The following is a 21177-nucleotide window of genomic DNA, read 5'->3' as shown; positions in this document are numbered from 1 at the left end:
ACAATGGTTTCTATCCACTTGGCTACACGGAGGAAAAGATTACTTTCTGTCCTTGCAATCTTGGTTGGATTCGCCACGGAGCAGATCACACTCTTACTAAATTTGTATTCAAAACGAAACCACCTTCTCTAAATTTGTATTCAAAACGAAACCACCTTCTCTCTCTTACCTTTGTGGAGAGGTTTTCTGGACTGGGTAGTTTTTGTTTTCATGATTTCCCCACCAATATAAAAATTATTATAAAACTTTTGTAATTAAAGTAGTGTGATATTAGTTCAAAGATAGAGATTTCACCATAATAGAGTTCAAAAACAGACCCAAACACATATGGACATCTGACTTATGACAAATGTGGTACCATCAAATAATGGGGAAAAAAATCTTTTTTTTTTTTAAGTTTATTGATTTATTTTGAGAGACAGAGACAGCATGAGTGGGTGAAGGGCAGAGAGAGGAAGAGAGAGAAAATCCCAAGCAGGCTTCATGCTGTCACATAGGGCCTGATGTGGGGCTCGAACTCACAAGCCTGAGATCATGACCGGAGCTGAAACCAAGAGTTGGACGCTTAACCAAATGAGCCACCCAGGTGCACGAAAAGAGCATTATTTTCAACATACAATGCTGGTCAGAGGAATATACACACAAGAGGAAATATTCACTCCTTCACATCGTTATAAAAATCAATTACATTAGATTTTAGGCCTAAAAGAAAAGGTGACATAAGACAAAGCTTCTTGAAGAGAAGGAGAGTATATTCACATCATTAACATGAATACTTCCCCCCCAAAACAGCATTAATTACAATGAAAAAGGTTTACATAAAATGTAAGAATTTTGTGCCCCAGATATGTAGAACATTAAAAAATAGACATTATCTGTAACATATGCAACTGATGACAGGTTATAAATAATATAAAAAAGTCATAATTTAACAATAAGATGCCTAATATGAGAATAATCAAGACAAATCTTAATGAAAGAAGATACTCAAAATGCCAATAAACATGGAAAGGTGCTCAGATTTGTAGGTCAGCTAAAAATACAGCTCTTCTTGGATTCATATGATGAAGAGACATAGGGAAAATTGCATAAAAAGTGTGTTCACCATTTGAAAATCAATTGATGTAATCCCCTGTATCAACAGACTAAAAAAAGAAAAATCGTAATCATATCAATAGATGCAGAAAAAACATTTGACAAGATCCAAATAATTCATGATAAAAACTCTCAATAATCTAGGAAAAGGAGAGAACTTTCTCAACTTCATAAAGATTATCTACAAAAACCCTAAAGCTAACATAATATTTAATGATGAAAAACTCAAAGCTTTCCCACTAAGATCAGGCACAAGGCAAGAATATCCCCTTTCACCACTCCCTTTCAATGTCATAATAGAAGTCCTTGCTAAGGCAACAAGACAAGAAAATGAAATAAAATGTATACAGATTGAGAAATAACGCATAAAACAGCCTTTGTTAACAGATGACGTGGTTTTCTACATAGGAAGTGCGAAAGAATCAATGACAACAACAAAATACCCTCTTGGAATGAAGAAGAAATTATAGCAAGGTTGAAGGATACAGGGTTGATATAAAAAGGTAAACTTTTTTCCTACATACCAACAATGAACAAGTGGAACTTGAAATTTAAAATGTGATCATTTATATCAAAACCCCCCGAATTTAAATATTAGGTATAATTCTTATAAAATATGCCTGAAATCTTATAAAATTTCCTCTGCTTGAGGAAAACTACAAAACTGTGATGAGTGAAATTAAATAGAACTAAATAAATGAAGACATAGTCCATGTTCATGGATAGCAAGACTCAACTTTGCCAAAGTGGCAGTGTCCGTTTTTCCCAACTTGATCTATAGATTCCATAGAATCCCCATCAGAATCTCAGCAAGTTATTTATGAATATCGACAAACTGATTCCAAAGTGTATATGAAGAGGGGAAAGACCCAGAATAGCAAACACAATATAGAAAGAGAAAAACAAAATTGAAAGACTGACACTACCCAACTTCAAGACTTGTTTATAAAATTACAAGTAATCAAGACAGTGTGGTATTGGTGAAATAATAGACAAACAGATCGGTTTTGATCTAGCCAAAACTAATATATGATGCTGTAAGTCAAAATAGGGCTTATCTTTTTAGAAAAAAAGAGAAATGCCATAATTGGGAAGGCCGGGAGAGGGTTTCAGAATCCTAGTATCCCACCTTTACCTAGTGGAGGTTATAGGAGTATAGTCACTTTTAAATAGTACGTTTGTGAGTTTTTGGCATGCTACATACATACATTATAACAAAAATTTTAAATATGAGGAGTTGTTTACCAATTAACAGTCTCACTTGCGAAGATCAAAAAGTCCTCGGGATGAATATGGGTAATGCCTGGCTAATGATGAGAATAGACCAAATGCAGTAGCATTTGTATACTTAAAAATGGTGGTTTTTGTTATGAATATTATACCACAATTATAAAAATGAAAAGAAAAAAAATAAAATGAATAGCAAAATAATGCCTGAAGTCACAAGATGAGTCATGGAAAGAGCAGAAGAGGAGGGAAATCTATCTAGAGAGACTGAAAGGTCTCTCCATAGTCAACAGGTCACAAATGCCACATAACAGGAATGTTATGTGGGGCAACGTGGTGAATAACCAGGGTATGCTGAGAAGGGGAATTTCAAATCAGAGATGATTTGAGAAAATTCAACTCTTAGTGATACATAAAACTGATATGAAACCTATAAAATTGGAAAAGTAGGAAGCAAAAATTTCTCAAATCAAAAGCAGTATTTAAGCTAGTAGTGGAGGTCCTAGCCACAGAAATCAGATGACAACAAAAACAACAACAAATAAAAGGCATCTAAATCAGTAAAGAAGAAGCAACACTTTCACTATTTGCAAATGACATGATACTCTATACAGAAAACCAGAAAGACCCCTCCAAAAAACTGCTAGAACTGATAAATTCAGTAACGTCACAGGATATAAAAATCAATGTACAGAAATCTGTTGCATTTCTACTCATTAATGAAGCCACAGAAAGAGAAATTGAAGAATCAATTGCATTTTCAGTTGCACCCAAACCAGTAAGATACCTAGGAATAAATCTCACCAAAGAGGTGAAAGACCTGAACTCTGAAAAGTGTAAAACATTGGTGAAAGAATTTGAAGAAAACACAAAGAGAAAGATATCCCATGCTCATGGATTGGAAGGACCAATATCGTTAAAATGTCTATACTACTCAAAGGAATTGACACATTTATGCAATTCCTATTAAATTCTGACCTCAGTTTTCACAGAGTGAGAAAAAATCCTAAATTTTGTTTTTTTTCCAATATATGAAATTTATTGTCAAATTGGTTTCCATACAACACCCAGTGCTCATCCCAAAAGGTGCCCTCCTCAATACCCATCCCCCATCCTCCCCTCCCTCCCACCCCCCATCAACCCTCAGTTTGTTCTCAGTTTTTAACAGTCTCTTATGCTTTGGCTCTCTCCCACTCTAACCTCTTTCTTTTTTTTTTTTCCTTCCCCTCCCCCATGGGTTTCTGTTAAGTTTCTCAGGATCCACATAAGAGTGAAAACATATGGTATCTGTCTTTCTCTGTATGGCTTATTTCACTTAGCATCACACTCTCCAGTTCCATCCACGTTGCTACAAAAGGCCATATTTCATTCTTTCTCATTGCCACGTAGTATTCCATTGTGTATATAAACCACAATTTCTTTATCCATTCATCAGTTGATGGACATTTAGGTTCTTTCCATAATTTGGCTATTGTTGAGAGTGCTGCTGTAAACATTGGGGTACAGGTGCCCCTGTGCATCAGCACTCCTGTATCCCTTGGGTAAATTCCTAGCAGTGCTATTGCTGGGTCATAAGGTAGATCTATTTTTAATTTTTTGAGGAACCTCCACACCATTTTCCAGAGCAGCTGCACCAGTTTGCATTCCCACCAACAGTGCAAGAGGGTTCCCATTTCTCCACATCCTCTCCAGCATCTATAGTCTCCTGATTTGTTCATTTTGGCCACTCTGACTGGCGTGAGGCAATATCTGAGTGTGGTTTTGATTTGTATTTCCCTGATGAGGAGCGACATTGAGCATCTTTTCATGTGCCTGTTGGCCATCCGGATGTCTTTTTTAGAGAAGTGTCTATTCATGTTTTCTGCCCATTTCTTCACTGGTTTATTTGTTTTTCGGGTGTGGAGTTTGGTGAGTTCTTTATAGATTTTGGATACTAGCCCTTTGTCCGATAGGTCATTTGCAAATATCTTTTCCCATTCCGTTGGTTGCCGTTTAGTTTTGTTGGTTGTTTCCTTTGCTGTGCAGAAGCTTTTTATCTTCATAAGGTCCCAGTAGTTCATTTCTGCTTTTAATTCCCTTGCCTTTGGGGATGTGTCAAGTAAGAAATTGCTACGGCTGAGGTCAGAGAGGTTTTTTCCTGCTTTCTCCTCTAGGGTTTTGATGATTTCCTATCTCACATTCAGGTCCTTTATCCATTTTGAGTTTATTTTTGTGAATGGTGTGAGAAAGTGGTCTAGTTTCAACCTTCTGCATGTTGCTGTCCAGTTCTCCCAGCACCATTTGTTAAAGAGACTGTCTTTTTTCCATTGGATGTTCTTTCCTGCTTTGTCACAGATTAGTTGGCCATACGTTTGTGGGTCTAGTTCTGGGGTTTCTATTCTATGCCATTGGTCTATGTGTCTGTTTTTATGCCAATACCATGCTGTCTTGATGATTACAGCTTTGTAGTAGAGGCTAAAGTCTGGGATTGTGATGCCTCCTGCTTTGGTCTTCTTCTTTAAAATTACTTTGGCTATTTGGGGCCTTTTGTGGTTCCATATGAATTTTAGGATTGCTTGTTCTAGTTTCGAGAAGAATGCTCGTGCAATTTTGATTGGGATTGCATTGAATGTGTAGATAGCTTTGGGTAGTATTGACATTTTGACAATATTTATTCTTCCAATCCATGAGCAGGGAATGTCTTTCCATTTCTTTATATCTTCTTCAGTTACCTTCATAAGCTTTCTATAGTTTTCAGCGTACAGATCTTTTACATCTTTGGTTAGATTTATTCCTAGGTATTTTATGCTTCTTGGTGCAATTGTGAATGGGATCAGTTTCTTTATTTGTCTTTCTGTTGCTTCATTGTTAGTGTATAAGAATGCAACTGATTTCTGTACATTGATTTTGTATCCTGCAACTTTGCTGAATTCATGTATCAGTTCTAGCAGACTTTTGGTGGAGTCTATCGGATTTTCCATGTATAATATCATGTCATCTGCAAAAAGCGAAAGCTTGACTTCATCTTTGCCAATTTTGATGCCTTTGATTTCCTTTTGTTGTCTGATTGCTGATGCTAGAACTTCCAACACTATGTTAAACAACAGCGGTGAGAGTGGGCATCCCTGTCGTGTTCCTGATCTCAGGGAAAAATCTCTCAGTTTTTCCCCGTTGAGGATGATGTTAGCTGCGGGCTTTTCATAAATGGCTTTTATGATCTTTAAGTATGTTCCTTCTATCCCGACTTTCTCAAGGGTTTTTATTAAGAAAGGGTGCTGGATTTTGTCAAAGGCCTTTTCTGCATCGATTGACAGGATCATATGGTTCTTCTCTTTTTTTTTTTTATTAATGTGATGTATCACGTTGATTGATTTGCGAATGTTGAACCAGCCCTGCATCCCAGGAATGAATCCCACTTGATCATGGTGAATAATTCTTTTTATATGCTGTTGAATTTGATTTGCTAGTATCTTATTGAGAATTTTTGCATCCATATTCATCAGGGATATTGGCCTGTAGTTCTCTTTTTTTACTGGGTCTCTGTCTGGTTTAGGAATCAAAGTAATGCTGGCTTCCTAGAATGAGTCTGGAAGTTTTCCTTCCCTTTCTATCTCTTGGAATAGCTTGAGAAGGATAGGTATTATCTCTGCTTTAAACGTCTGGTAGAACTCCCCTGGGAAGCCATCTGGTCCTGGACTCTTATTTGTTGGGAGATTTTTGATAACCAATTCAATTTCTTCGCTGGTTATGGGTCTGTTCAAGCTATTTCCTCCTGATTGAGTTTTGGAAGCGTGTGGGTGTTTAGGAATTTGTCCATTTCTTCCAGGTTGTCCAATTTGTTGGCATATAATTTTTCATAGTATTCCCTGATAATTGTTTGTATCTCTGAAGGATTGGTTGTAATAATTCCATTTTCATTCATGATTTTATCTATTTGGGTCATCTCCCTTTTCTTTTTGAGAAGCCTGGCTAGAGGTTTGTCAATTTTGTTTATTTTTTCAAAAAACCAACTCTTGGTTTCGTTGATCTGCTCTACAGTTTTTTTTAGAGTCTATATTGTTTATTTCTGCTCTGATCTTTATTATTTCCCTTCTTCTGCTGGGTTTAGGCTGCCTTTGCTGTTCTGCTTCTGTTTCCTTTAGGTGTGCTGTTAGATTTTGTATTTGGGATTTTTCTTGTTTCTTGAGATAGGCCTGGATTGCAATGTATTTTCCTCTCAGGACTGCCTTCGCTGCGTCCCAAAGCGTTTGGATTGTTGTATTTTCATTTTCGTTTGTTTCCATATATTTTTTAATTTCTTCTCTAATTGCCTGGTTGACCCACTCATTCGTTAGTAGGGTGTTCTTTAACCTCCACGCTTTGGGAGGTTTTCCAGACTTTTTCCTGTGGTTGATTTCAAGCTTCATAGCATTGTGGTCTGAAAATATGCATGGTATGATCTCAATTCTTGTATACTTATGAAGGGCTGTTTTGTGACCCAGTACATGATCTATCTTGGAGAATGTTCCATGTGCACTCAAGAAGAAAGTATATTCTGTTGCTTTGGGATGCAGAGTTCTAAATATATCTGTCAAGTCCATCTGATCCAATGTATCATTCAGGGCCCTTGTTTCTTTATTGACCGTGTGTCTAGATGATCTATCCATTTCTGTAAGTGGAGTGTTAAAGTCCCCTACAATTACCACATTCTTATCAATAAGGTTGCTTATGTTTATGAGTAATTGTTTTATATATTTGGGGGCTCCCGTATTCGGCACATAGACATTTATAATTGTTAGCTCTTCCTGATGGATAGACCCTGTAATTATTATATAATGTCCTTCTTCATCTCTTGTTACAGCCTTTAATTTAAAGTCTAGTTTGTTTGATATAAGTATGGCTATTCCAGCTTTCTTTTGGTTTCCAGTAGCATGATAAATAGTTCTCCATCCCCTCACTCTCAATCTAAAGGTGTCCTCAGGTCTAAAATGAGTCTCTTGTAGACAGCAAATAGATGGGTCTTGTTTTTTTATCCATTCTGATACCCTATGTCTTTTGGTTGGCGCATTTAATCCATTTACATTCAGTGTTATTATAGAAAGATACGGGTTTAGAGTCATTGTGATGTCTGTATGTTTTATGCTTGTAGTGATGTCTCTGGTACTTTGTCTCACAGGATCCCCCTTAGGATCTCTTGTAGGGCTGGTTTCGTGGTGACAGATTCCTTCAGTTTTTGTTTGTTTGGGAAGACCTTTATCTCTCCTTCTATTCTAAATGACAGACTTGCTGGATAAAGGATTCTCGGCTGCATATTTTTTCTGTTTAGCACACTGAAGATATCGTGCCAAGCCTTTCTGGCCTGCCAAGTTTCAAAGGAGAGATCAGTCACGAGTCTTATAGGTCTCCCTTTATATGTGAGGGCACGTTTATCCCTTGCTGCTTTCAGAATTTTCTCTTTATCCTTGTATTTTGCCAGTTTCACTATGATATGTCATGCAGAAGATCGATTCAAGTTCCGTCTGAAGGGAGTTCTCTGTGCCTCTTGGATTTCAATGCCTTTTTCCTTCCCCAGTTCAGGGAAGTTCTCAGCTATAATTTCTTCAAGTACCCCTTCAGCACCTTTCCCTCTCTCTTCCTCCTCTGGGATACCAATTATGCGTATATTATTTCTTTTTAGTGTATCACTTAGTTCTCTAATTTTCCCCTCATACTCCTGGATTTTTTTATCTCTCTTTCTCTCAGCTTCCTCTTTTTCCATAACTTTATCTTCTAGTTCACCTATTCTCCCCTCTGCCTCTTCAATCCGAGCCGTCGTGGTTTCCATTTTGTTTTGCATTTCGTTTAAAGCGCTTTTCAGCTCCTCGTGACTGTTCCTTAGTCCCTTGATCTCTGTGGCAAGAGATTCTCTGCTGTCCTGTATACTGTTTTCAAGCCCAGCGATTAATTTTATGACTATTATTCTAAATTCACTTTCTGTTATATTATTTAAATCCTTTTTGATCAGTTCATTAGCTGTTGTTATTTCCTGGAGATTCTTCTGAGGGGAATTCTTCCGTTTGGTCATTTTGGATGGTCCCTGGAGTGGTGCGGACCTGCAGGGCACTTTCCCTGTGCTGTGGTGTATAACTGGAGTTGGTGGGCGGGGCCGCAGTCCGACCTGATGTTTGCCCCCAGCCCACCGCTGGGGCCACAGTCAGACTGGTGTGTGCCTTCTCTTCCCCTCTCCTAGGGGCGGGCTTCACTGTGGGGTGGCGTGGCCCATCTGGGCTACTTGCACACTGCCAGGCTTGTGGTGCTGGGGATGTGGCGTATTAGCTGGGGTGGGTAGGCAAGGTGCACGGGGGCTGGAGGGGCAGGCTTAGCTCGCTTCTCCTTAGATAATTCACTTCCAGAGGGGCCCTGTGGCAGCGGGAGGGAGTCAGATCCGCTGCCGGAGGTTTGGCTCCGCAGAAGCACAGAGTTGGGTGTTTGTGCGGAGCGAGCAATTTCCCTGGCAGGAACCGGTTCTCTTTGGGATTTTGGCTGGGGGGTGGGCGGGGGAGATGGCACTGGCGAGTGCCTTTGTTCCCCACCAAACTGAGCTCTGCCGTCCGGGGGCTCAGCAGCTCTCCCTCCCTTTGTCCTCCAGCCTTCCCGCTTTCTGAGCAGAGCTGTTAACTTATGACCTCCCAGACGCTAAGTCGCGCTTGCTGTCGGACACACACTCCGTCCGGCCCCTCCGCTTTTGCCAGCCAGACTCGGGGGCTCTGCTTGGCCGGCGAGCCGCCCCTCCGCCCCGGCTCCCTCCCGCCAGTCCGTGGAGCGCGCATCACCTCGCCGCCCTTCCTCCCCTCTTCCGTGGGCCTCTCGTCTGCGCTTGGCTCCGGAGACTCCATTCTGCTAATCCTCTGGCGGTTTTCTGGGTTCTTTAGGCAGGTGTAGGTGGAATCTAAGTGATCGGCAGGATGCGTGGTGAGCCCAGCGTCCTCCTACGCCGCCGTCTTCCTATCAAGCCACCAACAATCCTAAAATTTGTATTGAACTGCAATAGACTCCAAACAACCAAATGAATCTTGAAAAACAAAGGGAAGCCTGGAGTCATCACAGTTCCAGACTTCAAGTTATGTAACAAAGCTGGTAGTGATCGAAACAGTAAGGTACTGGCACAAAAATAGATCAACGGAACAGAACAGAAAACCAGAAAGGAACCCACAACAATATGGTCAATTAATCTTTGACAAAGCAGGAAGGATTATCCAATGGGAAAGACAGTCTCTTCAACAAATGGTGTTGGGAAAACTGGACAGCCATGTTCAAAAGAATGAAACCGGGCCACTTTCTTACACCAGATGCAAAACTAAATTAAAAATGGATTAAAGACCTAAATGTGAGACGACAAAAAATCCTCGAGAACACAACGAGTAACTTCTTTGACATTGGCTATAGCAGCTTCCTTCTAGATAAGTCTCCTGAGGCAAGAGAAACAAAAGCAAAAATAAACTATTGGGATTTCATCAAAATAAAAGGCTTCTGCACAGCAAAGAAAATAATCAACAAAACTAAAAGGCAACATACAGAATGGGAGAATATTTGTAAATGACATATCTGATTAAAGGGTTAGTGTCCAAAATATATAAAGCTCTTCTAAAACCCAAACCCCCCAAAACAAATAACCCAGTTAAGAAATGGGCAGACAGGAATAGCCATTTTTCCAAAAAAGACATCCAGATGGCTGACAATACATGAAAAGATGCTCTACATCATTCATCATCAGGGAAATACAAATCAAAACTACAGTGAGGTATAACCTCCCATCAGTCAGAATGGCCAAACTCAACACAAAAAACAACAGGTGTTGGTCGGGATGTAGAGAAAGGGAATTCTGCACTGTTGGTGGGAATGCAGGGGTGCAGCCACTGTGGAAAACAGTATGGAGGTTTCTCAAAAAGTCAGAACTACTCTACAGTTCAGCAATTGCACTATTAGGTATTTACCCAAAGAATACAAAAATACTGATTCCAAGGGACACAGAAACCCTGATGTTACAACGGCATCAGCTACAATAGCTAAATTATGGAAACAGCCCAAGTGTCCATGGATTGATGAATGAATAAAGAAAATGTGGTACGTATGCATATGTGTGTGTGTGTGTGTGTGTATACACACACACACACACACACACACACACACACACAATGAAATACTACTCAGTCTTAAAAAAAGAATGAAATCTTGACATTTGCAACAACATGGATGTAGCTAGAGAGTATAATGCAAAGAGAAAGACAAATACCATGATTTCCCTCATATGTGGAATTTAAGAAACAAAGGAACAAAGAAACAAAAGAAGAGAGAGAGAGGCAAGCCAAGGGACAGACTCTTAACTAACTGTAGAGAACCAGCCGGGAGGGGGTGGAAATGGGTGAAATAGGTGATGGAGATTAATGATTACACTTGTCCTGATGAGCGCTGGGTATTGCATGGAAGTGTTGAACCACTATATTGTATACCTGAAACTAACATTACACTGTATGTTAACTAGAATTTAAATACAATTTTGAAAAAAAAAAATCAAGAGCGGTATTGGAAACACAATTAAGCAGACAGAAATACGAGAAGATAGGAGTTTACAGCTTACTGGGTGTGGCTGGTAAGAAAGAAGTAGGCTGATTAGGGCTCTGAGATTTACATTTAATGGAGCATCATAATTTGATGGTATTTCTACCCCTTAGTCCTGGGGTGATACTTCAGGAAGCAGCGGGAATAGGTTTGGGACTTGGGCATTAGTTTCTGTGTCCCTCTCAACTGGTCAGATAAGAAGAACCTTGTCACGATCATTTCTAGGATTAAAAAGTCACTTCCACTCCCAACTTACAATAGATACCAACCACAGATAACTTGGTCCAACAAAGCGCCAATTTTTTTATGACTATACAAATGGATAACTTTACAAATAAATTACTAGGGATGCTCAGTGCTGATCTCTGTGGACCCGTCTAGCTCAGTACCACTTTTCCTGAGTTCAATTCACATTATTCTGGATTTGCCCCAGAGCTTACCCAGCTTCCACATTTTTTTATTTCAAGTGTCATAACTTGCATTGTGTCTGTTTCATTTGTTTGCTTCTTGATTCATTTCTTTATTCATTCATCTATTATGTATTCAGATCCGTTGAATTGTGAATGGCACTGATGGAATTAAAAGATGGGAGCGACATCCCTGCCCCACGGACGACTTCTACTCTAGTGGGTTACATCCAAATAAGTAATGCCCATAACCATATAAAATAGTAAAGTAAGTCTCCTCTCATCACGCTTTTTCCAAATGTTCCCCCTGCTACTGGTTACCTCTTGCATTTCTTTCCTCTCCAGTCGTTCGTTACTCTTCATTCTTTATTTCTCTGCTCACTGGCATGGCCACCAAGTTTGAAGGTGACATTAGACTTGCTATCATGGGCTGATAACAAGAATCTATTTCCCCTACTGTTTTAAAAGCCTCTTTTCTGGCTGAATTGTCTCATTCAGTTTGTATGAACGTTCAGAGAGATAACTGACCAATCTTAGTTAAAAATGCCAAACAATGTTCTCATGATATTTGTGTAGCGACAGCTTTTTGGGGAACACGGAAACCTGGCACTTTTCATCTCAGCAGAAAATAAAAATTAGGCAAGTAGAGTATTGCGTTAGACAATGGAAAATATTGGCACCGTTTGGCAACAAATAGGGGCACGTTAATATTGCTGTTAGAGTAACACAGGTATTTAAGTTTGAGTTGCAAAACCCAATAAATACTGCCAGGATACGGCGTGGATTAGAATCTGAAGCTATGGCTGCCTGGGGGGCCCACTGCCAGTCGGAGAGGAATATACAGGTTGTGGAGTTGTTTCTTCCTGTGATCACAAGGGCCCGTGATGCCAGAAGCTCCCTACAACTAACTCATGCTGTTTTCTGTGGACCACTGTCCATGTTACAGTTTCCATGCTCTGTTGACCCAAGCCAAGTCAACTCTCCATCATATCAGCAACTTGGTGCCCCGCAGTTCCAGAAACTTTCTCCAACTGATGCTAAAATGTGAACACCCTAATGCTGACGTGTGTCGTAGGGAATGAGAACCGTTTGGAGAGGCAAACTCTCCAAGTTAGGCTGTTAGCCTTTTAAGGAGGACAGAGAGGCTACTTGAAAGAAAAGAAAAGAAAGAAGGAAAGAAAGAAGGAAAAGGAAAGGAAGGAGGGAAAGAAAGGAAAGGAAAAAGGAAGGAAAGAAAGGAAGGAAGAAAGAAAAGAAAAGAAAAAGAAAGAAAGAAAGAAATTAGAAAGAAAGAAGCCTTCTTGCAGGTTCACCATCTCCAGGAAAACAGATCAATACAAAACAAAGCTAAAACAGTTTCTCCCTTCCTGTAAGGTCAAGCAGTCACAAAGTTTGGCAACTCTGCACATTACAACTGCTTTCAAATCTGTTTTTGCCCATTTATCCTCACCTCCAGTGCCCCAGTACAGACTCTCATCATTTCCACTCTGGACCGTGATGGCTCCAACCCAAATGGACAGAGCAGTCTTTTTTCTTTCTTTCTTTTCTTTCTTTTCTTCCTTTCCTTTCCTTTCCTTTCCATTCCATTCCATTCGATTCCATTCCATTCGATTCGATTCCATTCCATTCCATTCCATTCCATTCCATTCCATTCCATTTTATTTATTTTGAGAGAGAGCGAGAGCGCGAGAAAGTGGGGAAGGGGCAGAGAGACAGAGAATCCCAGGCAGGCACTGTCAGCCCGGAGCCTCTATGCGGGGCTCGGACTCACGAACCGTGAGATCGTGATCTGAGCCGAAGTCGGACTCTCAACCAACTGAGCCACCCAGGTTCCCCAAGAGAGCAGGCTTTCTAAAGTATGTTGGATCATCTGTGGCTCCCTATTGCCATGGGGAAAGCATTCCAAATCCTCCCTGTGGAAGACAAACCCTGCCACCATTAACCTCCTCTCCTCCTCTTACCAGACCTCGATTCTGTATGCGATGAGCCTTCTTTTTCTCCCAGTGCATCGCTTCTATCCACCTCTTCAGTCTCAGGCTGTCAACCACCTTTACAGGTGAGTGTTTCTCCCCTAGTCACTAGGGGATTAGGACCCGCTGTTACATGCTGACTTAGCCCGTGTTAATTACTCTCTCACATGCACAGCACATTTTATAAATAAGCAACTGTGATCTCTCCTGCTGGGCTGAAAACTGTGACATCAGCGTAGTGACTTATTCTTTACTTTGCCTGAAAATTGTCTGGACTTGTCTGGAGCTTAGTAACTATTCACTATTTGATGCAAGACGTCAGGCTGCCTAAATCTAATAACGACATAAATATTTATAATATTTGAATAAATGCAATTGCTATAAACATTGTTTGATTATAATAAAATGAAAGTACATTGATATAACATAGTGACAAATGGCTGAGCTCTGCCATTTTCTCCACTAAATGACTTGCCAAAAGAATGTGTCTTTATAAAGAATCCTAATTTAGGGAAATTTTAAACTGGAGACAAGGCAGGTTTTCATTTTTTAAATCTCTGAATGACGGAGGATTAGAAGGCTCTATTTATTTTAAATTCACAGATTTTAAGTTCTCCCATGTTAGTGTCCTTTGGGACTGCTCCGTTTAGTGAATACAATAAGACTAATTTAAATCGATTCTCTTATGTGTAAATTTTTGCTAAGGGATTTATTTATTTATTTATTTTTTATTTTTGGGACAGAGAGAGACAGAGCATGAACGGGGGAGGGGCAGAGAGAGAGGGAGACACAGAATCGGAAACAGGCTCCAGGCTCCGAGCCATCAGCCCAGAGCCTGACACGGGGCTCAAACTCACGGACCGAGAAATCGTGACCTGGCTGAAGTCGGACGCTTAACCGACTGCGCCACCCAGGCGCCCCAGGGATTTATAGCAGTATTATCTAATTAGATTAAACATATCTCCCTAAAATATGATCGGTGTTTTCATCTGGCTATCGAGTAGCTTTAAACTAAATAACATAGACATATCAAAATTAAATGCAAAATATAAAATATTTTCCCTCAAATTTCACTGATTCAAATTAAATGGATGTCAGTTGGGGCATTTAATTCTGTGTAAGCCTAGGACACACTATCAGCTACATTTTAGTCATTGAGTACCGTCCCACTGTTGACTGAATAACTTCCATGTGCCCTACGTATTTTCTTATGAGAAGATACCCGTTACATCTACATGTTTAAGAATTCTAGCTCTCCAAGATAGGGAAGCTTTTAGCATTATTGTTATAGCTATAGTTTATGAGCCCCGGGCTCAAGGCAAACACTGATGAAAGTCACTGGGTCCAGTCTGGACATTGGGCAAAAGGCGGACAGCCATCATGGGCACCATTTTCTCAGATCTTGTGGAGCGGTGTCCTTGGGTTGGGGTAGCTTGATATGGTGTGGAGCCATGCTCCGGCCGAGAGTCCAATACTCTTTTATGCAAGAAGCATGGGGACATGAACACTTGGACTTGGATATTAAGTGGTCCGAAATTAGGCACGGATGGTTTTGGGCGGTACAAGACATGCCAGACTCCCAATGCCAGTTGTCCCACGCGGACAACTCGGGGACTGTGATGCTACGGGAATTGAGCCTGGGCGCTGATCTTCCCTCCCGGGAAAGCCCAGAATACTCCTTTCACGAGGCAGCCTGACACAGGTGAGCCCTGACACAACTCATTGCAAATTCTGGCCGCTGTCTCCAGGCACGTATTCCTTGTACGTAAACTCTTTTTTCATGAGCACTGAGTTGAGACTGAGCTCAACCTCTGTTTTCTTGAAGGCACTGAATATGTAGTGGCCTGGAAACTTGTTAACAACCAATTAGGAGAAATCGGTCTTTAAGTGATAATTTTCTGGATGAGAACAAGAATGAAAGAAGACAAAGCAACGAATCTTTTGGGGGATACTGGCTCACACCTGCTACACTGTCTGTTCCTGAAATACCCCTATAAAGGAGGTATTACAGGCCCTCTTTTAAGATTAGGAAAAGGAGAATCAGTTTAAATAAGTGGCCCAAGGCCTCATTGCTAATGAAAGGCCATCTTGTTTGGATCCAACCCCCATTTGCTGGGCTGACTTTCTGCGGTTCCCTTCAGAGTTGTCATGCACACCGGTTTGTTTTTCTGACAATGACACAAAATGCTGGGGTCAATGGTTCAGCGTCCTGTGCAGGCCCAAGATAATGTGCTGGTTACTTTTTTTCTCTCCTGTCCCATCTGACCGTTCACTTGTCTGCAGTGACTTTCCTGCTCAAATTCTAATTGAACCACAAATCAGGGGTTTTCCAACTTGTTAAAATTCGTGGAATCCATTTTTAAACTAAGGTCTAAATCCAAAGTCCAAAATATAAAAATGGCCAAAGAGGAATTTCTCTGGTTCATAAGAGGTGAGGGCTCCAGAGCCCCACCCCTTCCTCAAATACAACGTGCCCTTGATCATCCGACGTTTCAGTTCACAAATTGGGGGGAATCACCTCATTACCCCCGGATGCCTGTCACTACAACTCAATTGTATAGGGTACAAATGCTTGTGTCATAAAAATTATGCTCTCTGTAGATCTTGAAATTGAACTAACCTCACCCTTACCATAAACTCTTAGGAAATCACATAGATTTGCAGTAGGAGTCCATTTGTCTCCGTGATCTATTAAGAGTGCATTTATCATCAAATGCACTTAAAAGAACCTAAAATAACTTGCTGCTGTTTGCTTTCAATGGGGTAGGTGACCAAGGTGCTGATGTTAGTTGGGGAATCTCACCGGGAGGCAGACACTCTTTGGGCACACAGCAGGCTGGTAAAGATTCTCTGAAAGAGGGAAAAAGGAGATTCTGCAAATGGTGGAAATGAAGGCAGAAAACACAATTACTGGATACATTAGCCTTTGTGGTAGTGTTTCTGCGACCGTGAGGGAGCAAACACAGCTCCTCTCTTAGGCAACAACAAGGGGTGTCCTACCAGTGTTTCTCATCCTGCAGCCATGGATTTTTTTTAATTTTTTTTAATGTTTATTTATTTTTGAGAGAGAGAGAGAGACAGAGCATGGGCGGGGGGAGGAGCAGAGAGAGGGAGACACAGAATCTGAAGCAGGCTCCAGGCCCCGATCTGTCAGCACAGAGCCCGACGTGGGGCTCGAACTCGTGAGCTGTGAGATCATGACCTGAGCTGAAGTCGGACGCTTAACCCACTGAGCCACCCAGGTGCCCCCTGAAGCCATGGATTTTACCTACTGAACTCGTTCCTAGCGCTTAAAGTGGAAATAAAGGTTGTGATTATCCTTATTGTTCAAAGGTAAGAAAAAAATAAGAATTTTATGGTACCGTTGTTTCCCTGGCTCCAATTCGTCATATGAAATATAGCAAGAATACGCAGCCCCTTCAATTTGATGGATTAATCAGATAGTCTTTTCAGAGTAATGTCAGAGGTCGTCTCTCTGTGGACCCCTTCAGCCGTTACACCCATACACTTCTTCACCTGGAAAACCACACCAGAGTAGCAAAACAAAACAAAACAAAATGGGCTCTTCTTGTTTCTCCCAAGAATCATCCAGTTTCTTCTTTTGTAGTCAATAACAAGCCATCTCAACTCATTCTCCACATAACTAGCTTCAGTCTATAGTCTGAGGGGCGCTGGGGTGGCTCTGTCTGTTGAGTGTCTGACTCTCGATTTTGGCTCAGGTCAGGATCCCAGATCGTGGGATCAAGCCCCTCATTGGGCTCTGCACTGAGTGCGGAGCCTGCTTGGGATTCTCCCTCTCTCTCTGCCCCTCTCCCCTGCTTGCTCCCTCTGTCAAAACAGAGTCTGAACCCTGACATCTCTTTCTACCCTCATGTAGTTCGCCATTTCTGAATAAGAGCAGAGAACGCTATAGCAGAAAGTCAAGGGGGGGGCTTTGGGATTTCAGAATGCTTAGGGTGAACCTGAACTTGTGCAGAATTCATAAAGTTATGTCAGAAGCATCAGCAGAAGAGAGAGGAAACCATATCCAGGAAGACTCTACCTGAGTCATAAATTCTAAGGTGGAAACTAGGCAGATCAGGAAAATTCTAGGAAGAAGCAATGAGCAGGAAACCTCAAGTCCAATGTGGGATTTCTCAACTCTTTTTTTTTTTTTTTTTAATATTAAATTTTACTTTCTCGGGTGTCTCTTCTTTTTCTGATAAAGGCACTAATCCCATCATGGGGACTCCACCCTCCTGACCTCACCTATTCATACCATCACATTGGGGGTTGGAGCTTCAACGTAAGAATTTTCTGGGGACACTTTGAGTCCCTAACACTCTAACCTTAACCGGCTATTTAATAATGCTGAGCCTGTAAAAGAGGGAATATCAAAACTTCCCTCAAAGATTCAGTTCAACGGCTGTTGTGATGCATAAATGAGATGTAGAAAACAGTGTTGAGGGGGCAGCTGGTGCCTCAGTCATTAAGCATCTGACATTGGCTCAGGTCATGATCTCATGGTTCATGCATCTGAGTCCCTCACCGGGTGAGCTCGAGCCCTGCTTTCTCTTTCTCTCTCTCTCTCTCTCTCTCTCTCTCTCTCTCTCTCTCTGCCCCTCACTCACTTCTGCCCTCTCCCTCTCAAGAAATAAAGAATGAAATAATGATAGAAAGAAAGAAAGAAAACAAACAGTGTTTACATCAATGTCTCATACGCAGTAAGACCAGAAAAAAATTTTGTTCCCTTTTGTTCTCTCAGGGAAATACATAGCTATTTCTTAAAGGAGTAAACAAAGGAGTGAATACAACCTATGATGCCTAGGGAAGCATACGTATATACTACATATATAGTATCCAGATGATTGAGCGACTGGGCCCATCTCTGCATTGTTGATTCAGCTCTTGGCTTTTCACCTGGAGTGGTCTTTAATAAAGGGATCCATCCCCAGAGGATGCCCCCGTGATGTTAAGATATGTGGATACCAGTATACATGTGATCACTTATGAGCATCATATTTTAGAAAGATTATCGATAGATATAGGAACTTCTAGAGAAAGATGATCGGGTTAGGAACTGTCTAGAAGCCATGGGAATGGGTGAACCAAATGCCACAAGTTGTCAGATTTCGCAAATAAAAATATAAAAATCACAGTAAAATCAATCTCAGATAAACAATAGTTTACAGTAAAGGTATGCCTCGTGCTATCTGGGGCCTATTCATACTAACAAGTATTCCTTGTTGATCCAACATTCAAATCCAACCCTCTTTTTAATCCCTGTATTATATCTGACAATCCTAGCTACAAGGAGCTTACAGTCTCTTGTTGGAGACAGGGCAAATGTATGAGATAGATCTGCAACATCGCAATCATGAGCACAAATGTATATTTTTATTTGAACAGTACGAATTGCTGGGCATACAAATTTCTGAGTGAGCTACAGAGAAGAATTAGGTGGCATTATGTGGGGGAGAATTTGTCTATTTTTTCTAATGTTTTATTTATTTTTGAGAGCGCACAAGAGGGGCGAGGGCAGAGAGGGGAACAGAGGATCCAAAGCAGGCTCCCTGCTGACAGCAGAGAGCCCGATGTGGGGCTCAAACTCACAAACCACGAGATCATCACCTGAGCTGAAGTCAGACGCTTAACCGAGTGAGCCACCTAAGGCGCCCCCCTCCTCTATTTTTTATGAAGAAAGTTACCCACACTAACGGAAGCAAGGAGAAAGTATTACCACAGAATTTCCTAATATCTGTAGCTGTTGGTCTATGGTAACCTTGGGATTCCCAGAAGTAATCTTAGGATCCAACCTTCCCACACCCACTGAGTTTGCTGTAGTCTGTCCTCCTTTCCCACCACTGCTGGCTCAAGTCAGGTACACCTGCTCAGGTCATTCTCTGGACTCTCTTACCGGCTTCCCAATGGAGCAAGTCCTAGGCTATGCATCATTTCTTTGTAAAGATATGAACAAATGCTTCATAGAGAATTCCCTTCAGTTTCTGGGATGATAGCACCTTCTCGATTTTTCACCTTGCCATATGGTTTTTCGTGAATATAGGTTACTTCAATACATATTTCCCAACATGGCAATGTAAATAATCTACCAGCAAAGGAAGAGTTGACTCTACTTTGCAAATTGCACTTGGGATAATGCTCACACCATTTGGCTTTTTCCCAACCTTCATGATAAAGAAGAAACCATAGGAAAGTATCTTATTCAAGGCATATAAATAAGGTACCTTCCTGAGCTAGCACTGGGCTGCAACAGTTAAGTGCTAAAAATAAACTCAAATTTCAAAATAAAATTCAGGTTAACTGAATATTTCCTTTCTCAACTTACCTGGATCTGTAATATCCATAGGGATCCACACCGACCAACATGCAAAACTAGGCAAGATCTCTCTGTGTTAGAAGGGGAACCAGGGTGACAAAATTTGTGTTACTCCAACATGATCAAGTGAGGGTGGCAACACAGTCTGTCCCTCAAAAGCAACTAGAAACCTGGGAAAATGGTCACCATCAACCATTTCAGTGCTCTGGAAATTGGCCAAAGGCATGAAACAAACGAAGATGCATTCATTCATGAAACTATGAACTTCTTTTAGTTTTTTAAAATGTCTATTTATTGACAGAATATTCCAAGAAGGCTTGGTCCTGTTAGTGTAGAGCCCGACATAAGGCTCGATCCCACAGACCATGAGATCATGACCTGAGCCGAAACCAAGAGTCGGACGCTTAAACGACTGAGCCACCCAGATGCCCCGAAACTATGAACTCCTGATAAGAACACAGCATCATTGCCCCCTGCTCCCCGCTCTACACCCCCTGCTCAATGGGGTCTTTCAACCAGGGCAGGGCAGGCAGTGAACCCCAGCAGCTTTCTTCCCCGTTAAAGGGTGCTCCCTTAATTTGGACATGGTTACTGGCAAGGAAACAAAACCAGCAGCTCCAGTAACCTGAAGTTATGGTTCTGTTTGCGACAGGGACTGGAACAGCAGACCAGCCTGGAATTAAGAGTGAGTTCTGAGAGGTAAGACAGCCATAGGGCTCGAAGACTGTCCACTCATTGTGGGTTAAGCAGCAGCTGTGCACATACACATCAGAGACAAACTACTAGAAGGGGTGATGGCAAGCAGGCTCTGTGAAGTTTTCTGAAGTATTTTAAGACTGGATTTTGAGGATGGTTGCACAACTCTACGAATTTACTGAAACGAATGGAATTGAACATTGACAAATGGTTCATTTTACAATATATAACGTATATCTAAATAAGGCTATAAAGAATTCACATGACACATTAAAAACTACGACTCAAAAGTAAGGACGAATCTACATATCTAGATACCAAATGGCTCTGAAGAAAAGGCATTAATAAAATAGGTCTTATTCAAAAGATTTTAATGTAATAGATACATTAATGTTTAAAGTATTTTAAAAATCCGTTGATTTTAAGAAGGATAATGCAAATTCAAGAACAGCACGGTCCAACATAACTTCTTGCAATGATGAAAATAGATAGGTGCTCAGTCCAACATTTTGGCTCCTTTTCACATAGGGCTTTTGAGAACTTAAAATGTGGCTACTGTAACCAAGAAAGCGAGTTTTTCATTCTATTTCATTGTAGTTAATTTTCAAGAGCCATTTCTGATTAGTGGTTACTTTATGGCACAGCACAAGTCTAGAAAGTTTGTATTGGCAAACATAATTTTGTTTATGGAACATGGTCATTTCAAAATAATGGGAAAGTAATGGGTAATACAGAATATCTTTTTAAGGCTTACAAACTCAAGAAATGCAAATTCAGGTACTGTGAGACTATTTTACCCGATTAAAATTGACAAAATAAAAAAAATATTATCCATTAGTAGACAGATTGTTTGCTAATGGATGGAGGAACTTAGGAACTTGATTTTCAAGACACCACTAATTGAATTATC

The sequence above is a fragment of the Panthera onca genome, chromosome C2, assembly GCF_046562875.1.
Source record: "Panthera onca isolate mPanOnc1 chromosome C2, mPanOnc1 haplotype 2, whole genome shotgun sequence".
Taxonomy (NCBI): domain Eukaryota; kingdom Metazoa; phylum Chordata; class Mammalia; order Carnivora; family Felidae; genus Panthera; species Panthera onca.
This window is presented reverse-complemented; position numbering follows the sequence as displayed.